Genomic DNA, 11674 nt, shown 5'->3' with positions numbered 1-11674 from the left:
ACCAAAAGTTTGAGCCAAAGTTAGGGGTCTAACTTTGGCTCCAACGTTTCATAGCAGCAAACATAATTTACTGGTATGGACGTTGGTGCCAACGTTAGGGGTCTAACTTTGACCCTAACGTTGGCAATGCTTTGTGTGCTAGTGGCGCCAACGTTAGCCTCCAAGTTAGGGGGCTAACGTTGGCGCAAACGTTGGCCCTTCTCCCTTTGTAATTCATGTGCCAACGTTAGCCTCCAAGTTAGGGGGCTAACGTTGGCGCAAACGTTGGTGCCCAGGGGAGATCTTCTCAAGTTCCAACGTTAGCCTCCAAGTTAGGGGGCTAACGTTGGGGCTAACGTTGGCCCTTCTCCCTTTGTCTTCATGTTCCAACGTTAGCCTCCAAGTTAGGGGGCTAACGTTGGCGCAAACGTTGGATGGCCAGGGAGGAAAATTCAAGTTCCAACGTTAGCCTCCAAGTTAGGGAGCTAACGTTGGGGCTAACTTCATGCTTCCTGGTTCAATTTCACTTATTCCATTGTCCTCTCTTCACTTCTAGCCATTCCTCTTTGCTTCAACCTTTCTCCAAGCTTTCTTCACCTATCATTAATCAACCAAACTCATCAAAGCTATGCTCAAAATCATGAGATCTTCATTCTTTCATAATATGCAATAAATATAGCATAAAACCTCATGAGATGGCATGAATTCATATATGGTTGGTTCAATCAAGGGAACCATGAAAATCTACTCAATTAGCTTGCTTGTAGCTCAAGAAAGTGCATAATTCTAATGAAAACAAAAGAAAAAGACTAGCTAAAATAGGCTAGGATGACTAGTCATCAGGATTCACGTCCTCCTCTCCCTCTTTGGGTTCGGCCATGGTGCTTATGTCAATGGCCTTGCACTCTCCTTTTGGATTCTCTTCTGCATTGCTTGGGAGAGTACTTGGAGGGATTTCAGTGATCCTTTTACTCAGCTGGCCCACTTGTGCTTCCAGATTTCTAATGGAAGATCTTGTTTCATTCATGAAACTTACAGTGGCCTTAGATAGATCAGAGACTAAGTTTGTTAAATTAGGAGTATTTTGTTCAGAGTTCTCTGTCTGTTGCTGAGTGGATGATGGAAAAGGTTTATTATTGTTAAACCTGTTTCTTCCACCATTATTAAAGCCTTGTTGAGGCTTTTGATCCTTCCATGAGAAATGTGGATGATTTCTCCATGATGAGTTATAGGTGTTTCCATAAGGTTCACCTAAGTAATTCACCTCTGCTATTGCAGGGTTCTCAGGATCATAAGCTTCTTCTTCATGAGAAGCCTCTTGAGTACTGTTGGATGCATCTTGCATTCCATTCAGACTCTGAGAGATCATATTGACTTGCTGAGTCAATATTTTATTCTGATCCAATATGGCATTCAGAGTATCAACTTCAAGAACTCCCTTCTTCATAGGCATCCCATTATTCACAGGATTCCTTTCAGAAGTGTACATGAACTGGTTATTAGCAACCATGTCAATGAGTTCTTGAGCTTCTGCAGGCATTTTCTTTAGGTGAATGGATCCACCTGCAGAAGTGTCCAATGACATCTTTGATAGCTCAGATAAACCATCATAGAATATATCCAGGTTGGTCCATTTTGAAAGCATGTCAGAAGGACACTTTTTGGTCAACTGTTTGTATCTTTCCCAAGCTTCATAGAGGGATTCACCTTCTTTCTGTTTGAAGGTTTGAACATCAGCTCTAAGCTTGCTCAGCTTTTGAGGAGGAAAGTACTTGACTAAGAAAGCCGTGACCAACTTATCTCAAGAGTTCAGGCTGTCTTTGGGTTGAGAATCCAACCATAATCTAGCTCTGTCTCTTACAGCAAAAGAGAAAAGCATGAGCCTGTAGACTTCAGGATTTACTCCATTAGTCTTAACAGTATCACATATCTGCAAGAATTCAGTTAAGAACTGAAAAGGATCTTCAGATGGAAGTCCATGAAACTTGCAGTTCTGCTGCATCAGAGAAACTAATTGAGGTTTCAGCTCAAAGTTGTTTACTCCAATGGCAGGAATGGAGATGCTTCTTCCATGTAAATTGGAATTAGGTGCAGTAAAGTCACCAAGCATCTTCCTTACATTATTATTATTTTCGGCTGCCATCTCCTCTTCCTGTTCGAAAATTTCTGAAAGGTTATCTCTGGATTGTTGTAATTTAGCTTCTCTTAATTTTCTCTTCAGAGTCCTTTCAGGTTCTGGATCTGCTTCAACAAGAATATTCTTGTCCTTGCTCCTACTCATATGACAAAGAAGGGGGCACAAAAAAATAATAATAATAGAGACCCTTTATACCACAGTATAGGGATCCCTTTGTGAGTGGAAGAAAAGAGGGAGACAAAGAATATGATGTAAAGAAAGAAACACAACTGTGAGGATGGCAGAGATGTGAGATGAGATGTTAATAAATAAATAAATAGAATAAGATGGGAGAGGGAGAATTTTTGAAAATAATTTTTGAAAAAGAGTTAGTGATTTTTGAAAATAGTTTTTGAAAAAGGTTAGTATTTTTTTTTTCGAAAATTAATATTAAAAATTAAAATAATTAATAAATTAAAAAGAAATTTTTGAAAAAGAGGGAAGATATTTTCGAAAATTAGAGAGAGAGAGTTAGTTAGGTAGTTTTGAAAAAGTTAAGAAACAAACAAAAAGTTAGTTAGTTAGTTGAAACAAATTTTGAAAAGGTGAGAAGTTAGGAAGTTAGAAAAGATATTTTTAAATCATATTTTTGAAAAGGATAAGATAAGAAGATATTTTTGAAAAGATATGATAGAAATTAGTTTTGAAAAAGATTTGATTTTTAAAATCTCAATTAATGACTTGATTCATAAGAAATCACAAGATATGATTCTAGAACTTAAAGTTTGAATCTTTCTTAACAAGCAAGTAACAAACTTCAAATTTTTGAATCAAAACATTAATTGATTATGTTATTTTCGAAAATTTGCTATAAAAATAAGAAAAAATTTTTTGAAACATATTTTTGGAATTTTCGAAAATAACTAAGAACTTTGAAAAAGATTTGATTTTTGAAAAAGATTTTGAAAAAGATAAGATTTTCAAATTGAAAATTTGATTTGACTCATAAGAAACAACTTGATTTTAAAACTTTTTGAAAAAGTCAATCCAAATTTTCGAATTTGATGAGAGAAAAAGGGAAAGATATTTTTTTGATTTTTGAAAAAAATTTTTTTGTGAGAGAGAAAAACACTAAAAAGATGCAATGCATAAAATTTTTAGATCAAAACAATGAATGCATGCAAGAATGCTATGAATGTCAAGATGAACACCAAGAACACTATGAAGATCATGATGAACATCAAGAACACAATTTTGAAAAATTTTTAATGCAAAGAAAACATGCAAGACACCAAACTTAGAATTCTTTAATGCTTAGACACTAAGAATTCAAGAATGCATATGAAAAACAAGAAAAGACACAACAAAAAATCATCAAGATCAAACAAGAAGACTTACCAAGAACAACTTGAATATCATGAAGAACACTATGAATGCATGAAATTTTCGAAAAATACAAGATGCATATGCAAGTGACACCAAACTTATAACAAGACTCAAGACTCAAACAAGAAACACAAAAATATTTTTGATTTTTATGATTTTCTAATTTTTTTGTATTTTTTTCGAAAATTCTTTGAAAAAGAAAAATAAGGATTCCAAAATTTTTAATATGAATTCCAGGAATCTTGCATTCTTAGTCTAAAGCTTCAGTCTAGGAATTAGACATGGCTCACTAGCCAGCCAAGCTTTCAATGAAAGCTCCAGTCCAAAACACTAGACATGGCCAATGGCCAGCCAAGCTTCAGCATGTAATTCAGACATGACACGCCTGACATACTCATTCCCAAAGGAATTAGACATGGCTTTACAGCCAGCCAGGCTTCAATATGCTTCATGAAACACTAGAATTCATTCTTAAAAATTTTGAATAAATTTTTTTTTTCGAAAACAGGTGAGAAAATTTTGAAATATTTTTGAAAAATTTTTGAAAATAAAATAAAAAGAAAATTACCTAATCTGAGCAACAAGATGAACCGTCAGTTGTCCAAACTCGAACAATCCCCGGCAACGGCGCCAAAAACTTGGTGCATGAAATTGTGATATCCAGGCTCGAACAATCCCTGGCAACGTGAGCAACTTGGTACGCGTAATCGTGATTACACTTTAATTATGTAAAATTCATGGCTCTTTCTTTCCCTGGCAATGGCGCCAAGAATATGGTGCCAATACCATGGTTCACAACTTCGATACAACTAACCAGCAAGTGCATTGGGTCGTCCAAGTAATACCTTACGTGAGTAAGGGTCGAATCCCACGGAGATTGTTGGTAGGAAGCAAACTATGGTCACCTTGTAAATCTCAGTCAGGCAGATATAAAGTGATAATGGTGTTTTCGAATATTATATAATAAAATAGGGATAGAGATACTTATGTAATTCATTGGTAGGAATTTCAGATAAGCGAATGGAGATGCTTTCGTTCCTCTGAACCTCTGCTTTCCTGCTATCTTCATCCAACCAGTCTTACTCCTTTCCATGGCTGGCTTTATGTGATACATCACCACTGTCAATGGCTACTTTCGGTCATCTCTCGGGAAAATGATCCAATGCCCTGTCACGGCACGGCTAATCGTCTGGAGGCATCACCCTTGTCAATGGCTTCATCTTATCCTCTCAGTGAATAATATGCTCACGCACCCTGTCACGGCACGGCTATTCATCTGTCGGTTCTCGATCATGCTGGAATAGGATTTACTATCCTTTTGCGTCTGTCACTAACGCCTTGCAATCGTGAGTTTGGAGCTCGTCACAGTCATTCATTCATTGAATCCTACTCGGAATACCACAGACAAGGTTTAGACCTTCTGGATTCTCTTGAATGCCGCCATCATTCTAGCTTACGCCACGAAGATTCTGGTTAAGAGATCTAAGAGATATTCATTCTAGCTTATTTCATGTAGAACGGAAGTGTTTGTCAGGCACGTGTTCATAGGGGAGAATGGTGATGAGCGTCACACATAATCATCACCTTCATCACGTTTTCGGGTGCGAATGGATATCTTAGAAGCGAATTAAGATGAATTGAATAGAAAACAGTAGTACTTTGCATTGATCTTTGAGGAACAGCAGAGCTCCACACCTTAATCTATGGAGTGTAGAAACTCTACCGTTGAAAATACATAAGTGATAGGTCCAGGCATGGCCGAGATGGCCAGCCCCCTAAAACGTGATCAATAGTCTCCTAAGATGAACAATGGATTAAAAACTGAGACCAAAGATGTCTAATACAATAGTAAGATGTCCTATTTATAATAAACTAGCTACTAGGGTTTACAGAAGTAAGTAATTGATGCATAAATCCACTTCCGGGGCCCACTTGGTGTGTGCTTGGGCCGAGCCTGAGTGTTGCACGTGTAGAGGTCCTTCTTGGAGTTGAACGCCAGCTTTTGTGCCAGTTTGGGCGCTCAACTCTGGTTTTGGCACCTTTTCTGGCGCTGGACGCCAGGTTTGGGTAGAAAGCTGGTGTTGAACGCCAGTTTACGTCGTCTATTCTTGGCCAAAGTATGAACTATTATATATTGCTGGAAAGCCCTGGATGTCTACTTTCCAACGCAATTGGAAGCGCGCCATTTCGAGTTCTGTAGCTCCAGAAAATCCACTTTGAGTGCAGGGAGGTCAGAATCCAACAGCATCAGCAGTCCTTCTTCAACCTCTGAATCTGATTTCTGCGCAAGTCCCTCAATTTCAGCCAGAAAATACCTGAAATCACAGAAAAACACACAAACTCATAGTAAAGTCCAGAAATGTGAATTTAGCATAAAAACTAATGAAAACATCCCTAAAAGTAACTGGATCCTACTAAAAATATACTAAAAACAATGTCAAAAAGCGTATAACTTATCCGCTCATCACTCTTCCACGCATACGCGTCATCGACGCGTACGCGTCGCCTAAACTTTTTTCAACTCCAGATTTTGAAAACTATCGAATTCATTGGAGGTAACGTGGGTTCACCAACGTTCCTTTCAACGTTGGCACCCAGAATTGCACTAATGTTGCCTGCCCCCTTTCTAACGTTTGAGGTAACGTTGGTGAGCCAATTGGAAAAATTTTTGACGACGCGTACGCGTCGATGATGCGTATGCGTGGAAGAGCAATTCACGCATACGCATGAGCTGCGCGTTGGAGGTAAGGTTGGTTCACCAACGTTCCCTGCAATGTTGGCACCCAGAATTGCACTAATGTTGCCTGCCCCCTTTCCAACGTTTGAGGTAACGTTGGTGAGCCAACTTTGGCCACCAACGTTACTTCTTCTGCTTTGCTTCTTCCTCTGATTTTTTCTCTTTTTTCTTGCTTCTTTCCTGCCTCTTTTTCTCCTATTATTCATCAAACAATTGCATCAAAGTTTGCTATAATCACAAGGTAATTGCATCATTCATAACATCAAGTAAAATTAGCATAAAACCTTATGAAAAAGCACATAAATACCCTTGTCTGATTGAACTAAGGAATGCATAAAATTCCAATCCAATTACTTACTTATGGTGTAAGAAAGTGCATGAAACCTAATGAAAACAAGTGAAAAAGGCTTGTGAAACTAGTATAAGATGACTTGTTATCAAGAGGGCTAGAGCAGTCTGTAAGTGGAAGAAAGAGGGATGTAAGTGGGTGGCCTATACAAGCAAGGATTGTGAGGAGACTTGCTAACAAATGAAGATATTTTACAGCGACCACACATGTCCTAGAAGAAGCAAAACAGAACTGCAAACAGGAAGTAGCTTGCTGGAAAATTATTTAAAAATCTTACGAAATACCCAAAACTAAAGCATAACGAGGGATCATCATATTTTAAGAGAAGATGTTACTTAAACCTCAACAAGTCATCACTGACTAGGGCCCTTACAGATGGAAGGAATGTGATGTATGGTGATGCAGCTGCGCAGCATCTAAGATTGAGGGATTATACAAAGACTTTGCTTAAGAGCAATCATGGGTCTACTATTAAGATTAGTGTTACTTCGTAACTCGATTCAGATCCAATTTTTAATAAAATATATGTTTGCCTTAATGGATGCAAAATGGGGTTCAATGTCAGGTATTGACCACAAATCAGCCTAGATGGAGCATTCTTGAAGACATATTTTGGGGGGCAAATTTTGGCTATTGTTGGCTAGGATGCCAACAAGCATTTTGCATCATTATTTGGGCCATAGTAATAGTGGAGAACAAAGAGAATTGGAGATGGTCTTCGGAACTTCTTGTTGATGATCTTGGTGACCATCATCAACATGGGTGGTGCATAATGTATGATATGCAAAAGGTAATAAAATGCATCTTACTGTAATTTACTCGAGCTTGCTGAAAGTCTTGCTTGATTTTATTAATTAACATTGAAGAGTTTATTTGAGTTCATTAATAATATTTGAGGGGTGATCATTTTGATGTACGATTATTAAATTTATATGTTCACACAGGGGCTGATACCAGCAGCAAAAAGGGTAATGCCAGGGGTCCACCATAGGTTCTATTGTCTGGCACCTATGGAGGAACTTCAATAAGCAATGGAAAGAGTTAGAGCTTAGGGGTTTTCTATGGGATTGTGCTAGAGAAACTACAAGACATAGATTTGAGCAAAAAATCTTTCCAGTGCGTGCGTACTCACAGCTATGATGCGTACACACAAGCCCTATTTTTTACCTAAAATCCTGTTTTTAACTATTTAACCTCCCTAACAAGCTTGTAAACTTCTGTAACACTTATTTAAGATCTCCTAGCTAGTATTTAGACTTTGAAATAAAGGAGAGTACAATAGGTGAATTAAAAAGGTTATTTTGTTATGAGATTAGAGCCGGTGACCTAGGTTTAGAAAATTTTGTGGATGGATTAACTTGTGTAGACATGGTGGGGTGTTATATTGATGATGATTGAGAAATGAATATAAATTGAGAAATGAATGAGGTTAAGCAATATTATATATGAATAGTTTATGAACTTGGAAGAACTTGAGAAATGAGGATGAATGTGATGAGTTGAAACAATGAAGGTTGATGAGAAATTAGAGAAGATTGAGGTTGATGAATTTGTTGAAGTACGAGTAGTAATCACTAAATGATGATTATGATATTCATTTATTGGTAAGTTGCTATGCACCTAATAAAGATAGTGGTTTAATCCAGCTTGTCGAGGTAGTGGCGCCGGCATAGGGGTTGTGACAGTCTCCCATCTATGTTCATATGTGAGGGCTAAGGTAGTATCCCGCTTGCATAACCATTCTTGCCATAAGAGTGAGCCAGGCATTATATCCCAAGGTTGAGAGTGAGCTGAGTACTATATCCCAAGGTTGCACATATTAGTGAGCCAAGCACTATATCCCAGGGTTGCGCATAAAAGTGAGCCAAGCATTATATCCCAGGGGTGCACACAGTGAGCCAGGCACTATATCCCAGGGATGTGGCAAAAAGGCGACATCCGAAAGGATGTGCTGGTTAGCAACTTTAAACCGACAAGTGATATCACAAGCCAAATTGGGTAGGCATTCATCATATGTATTTTTCACATGCTTGCTTTCTTTAATTACTTGAGTTATGCCTAATTGAATAATATGCCTAATTGCTAATTGATTTACTTGCTGTATATGTAAATTAATTGTGCTTTACTTGTTTGCATTTATTGTGTTGTGCTGGGATTAAGGAAGATTAGTAGGCGGTGGTGATGGGATCGCATGGAGGGTAGGTTGGCGAAGACTGTGGGATAGCGATGGCTATTGTTAGAATAAAAATCCTTAAGTTAGAAGTTCTAGGATTGACTTTGCCTTCTCGAAACCTTATATCTTATCTACTGATCATTGTTACCATACTGAGAACCCGGTTCTCATACCATATGTTGTTATTTTTCAGATGCAGGTCGCAACTGATGCGAATTTTTAAATACCCACAAACTAACTGGCAAGTGCACCGGGTCGTATCAAGTAATACCTCAGGTGAGTGAAGGTCAATCGCACGAGGATTGATGGACTGAGCAATAATGGTCGAATGACTCACTTAGTTAGGCAAGCAGAGAGTTGTGTTTCGATAGTTGTAAAGCATGGCAAAAAAAAGCGTGGCTATAGGCCTTTTTTCTTGTACTGCTATTAGATTTTTATAGCTAGACAACGTAAATGATTATACTTTTTTCCCTATTTTAATTATAATTCTTTGAATTCTTGTATACGGTCATAAAATTATTTTTCTAAAAAATTTAAATTAATAAAATAACACATGAATAATTTATTTTTAATTCATTTTTTATGTAAATTTTTTTTTTTTAGATTTTGCATAAGTTTACATAAATTTTTAAATTATAAAAATTTTGATATATCATATAAAAAATTTCATAAAAAATTTAAACAAATAAAAAAAATACATACATAGTTATATCTCAAATATATACTACTACGATATCACAAATCTAAAAAGATCAGATTCCTTCGTACGTATAAATGACTAAATGTAGATTCATGGTTGACTTGAATATTCTTTACTATCCACGCAAGAATAATTCTACTTAGCTCGTGACTGGTTTGTTGAGATTGAACTCTCTGGACTGATAAGCTTATTATATTATTAGCTTGGTAGGTTTATAATGAATGGTGATATAAAACGAATTTAATTAATAAATAAATACTAGATCCGATCACATGCATGTGGATCAGCTGGCTCTGTGCTATGCTATATTCTACTTTAGTTTAAATTAAATAATATAAAATTGTCCTATGACCAGCGTCGCTATTTTAAACCTAAATTATATTAATAATCAAACTGATGGAAATATTAAATGATCACATGTGAATAAAGACTTAAAGCGGTCATTGTTAACTTTTGGTTTCCTATGCTACAGCCTGGTGATCATGAATCATGATGTTCATATAGCCCATTCCACATCTTAATTTAAGATTTTCTCTTGTAAATTTCTTTATCTATCTGTCTTATGTAACTGTTCCAGGATATAATACTAATTTAATGGAAAATAACATAAACTTGTTAGGAAATGTGATGCATACTTTTGTACATAACCACTTTTTTTTTTTCGTTCATAAATGAAGTATCTATCATTCATAAGACAACTAATTTTTTGCTAGCATTAAACACTTCCATAGCTAGTTCGAAGTTTTAAAATTTCTTCATGTCTAAATTAAAGTGTGAATCTTTCAGAGTTAAGAGAGGATAAATTCCTTTCATCAACTACATCTCTAAAGTAGTATTTAGAAGAAAAATTGTGATTGAGAAACAAAAATTAAAAGACAAAATTTAAGAAAAAATGACTAATTAAATTTATGTATTGTGTTTAGTATAAAATATATAAGACTGAATTATATCTTAATATCTTATTTAATTTAAGATAAAAATAAAAACTTAAATAAATAAAACTAAAAAATCTCCTAATTAAAAATTTTCTAGTTCTTTTTCTTTTTCTCTATCTATATATATATATATATATATATATATATATATATATATATATATATATATATATATATATATTTCCCTTTCTTTCTTCAATGATAGCAAATAAGAAACAATGGTGGATTTCAACATTTAATCGTACAACTTTCAATTGATGATGAAAGAAGGTCACAAGTACCTCTTCGGTCTCAATGAAGTCGTCCTTAAGAACATCAACGCCTGCAAGTAGCTCTCAATCATAAGTTGCAAGCAGCTCTCCAGCCACAGTCATGTTCGTTCTGACCTGTGTTCCGTCACATCGCAACCATTCCTTGTTCGGTGATGGTTTAAGTGCTAAAAGACATCTTGGTAAGGATTGAGAGTTAAAGTTTCCTATCCAAGTTATCATTAACCAAAAACATGATAATTAAGAAGAGTTAATCCGACTTCGTCTGTAACACCCTACCACACAGAGCATTATGCTTAAGTCGTAAAACAGAGGTGGTGTGGTGTTACGACCTCTAAAATAAAATATATACATAATAATATTGAAAAGGATACAGTATATGAGGAGCCTTGAAAAGCGGATAAAGCAAAATCACAAAATAAAAAGCGCAATGCTCAGAAAACAAGATTACTTACGTGCAAAGAAAACTAAGGTTCGTAAGCATAACTAAATAGAAAGTAGGAATAGAGGGTCAAGAATACAAAACAACATGCTCCTAACTCAGCCTGCGAAGCTAAGGCAGGCCAAAGAATATTTACATACATATATACATAACCCGAAGTCTAAAATACATATAAACCCTAGTTCTCCTTAATCCTCTACGAGGTACAAAATAAAGCAAGCTGTTCGGAAAGTTAAGTATATAAGATTAAGCAAAACTATACACCAAAATAAAATCCCAGAAACCACTTCGCTGCAGAACTCCAGACGCCTAGCGAGGTACCTCTCGACCTGCATCTGAAAAAAAACAACATAGTATAGGATGAGAACCAGCAGTTCTCAGCATGGTAAATGTGCCACGCACATAAGATATAAGATCCTGGAAATGCCAGAGGCAATCCTAGAACACCAACACTCAGATTATAAAGCTTAAGGTACTAAAACAAAAACCTTAACGGGTGGTCTTCTAAGATTTCAGCCTAGCCAAACCTTAAACTAGATTAAACTTCCTAACTTCCCCGCCTTTCCTCCAATCCTCCAACACCAGTGA

The 11674-nt window shown here is 36.3% G+C and overlaps 1 non-coding gene across 1 annotated transcript; it reads left to right on the top strand.

Annotated features, from left to right (window-relative positions):
- The first annotated feature begins 1618 nt into the window (after positions 1 to 1618).
- Positions 1619 to 1726, top strand: LOC112760589 (small nucleolar RNA R71). Its single transcript, XR_003181022.1, has one exon. It is a non-coding gene; the product is annotated as a small nucleolar RNA R71 (small nucleolar RNA).
- The last annotated feature ends 9948 nt before the right edge of the window (positions 1727 to 11674 follow it).

Source organism: Arachis hypogaea, chromosome 16 (genome assembly GCF_003086295.3).
Source record: "Arachis hypogaea cultivar Tifrunner chromosome 16, arahy.Tifrunner.gnm2.J5K5, whole genome shotgun sequence".
In the NCBI taxonomy this organism is placed as follows: Eukaryota; Viridiplantae; Streptophyta; class Magnoliopsida; order Fabales; family Fabaceae; genus Arachis; species Arachis hypogaea.
The sequence above is the reverse complement of the archived record's forward strand: the minus strand, read 5'-3'. Positions and strand labels throughout refer to the sequence as shown.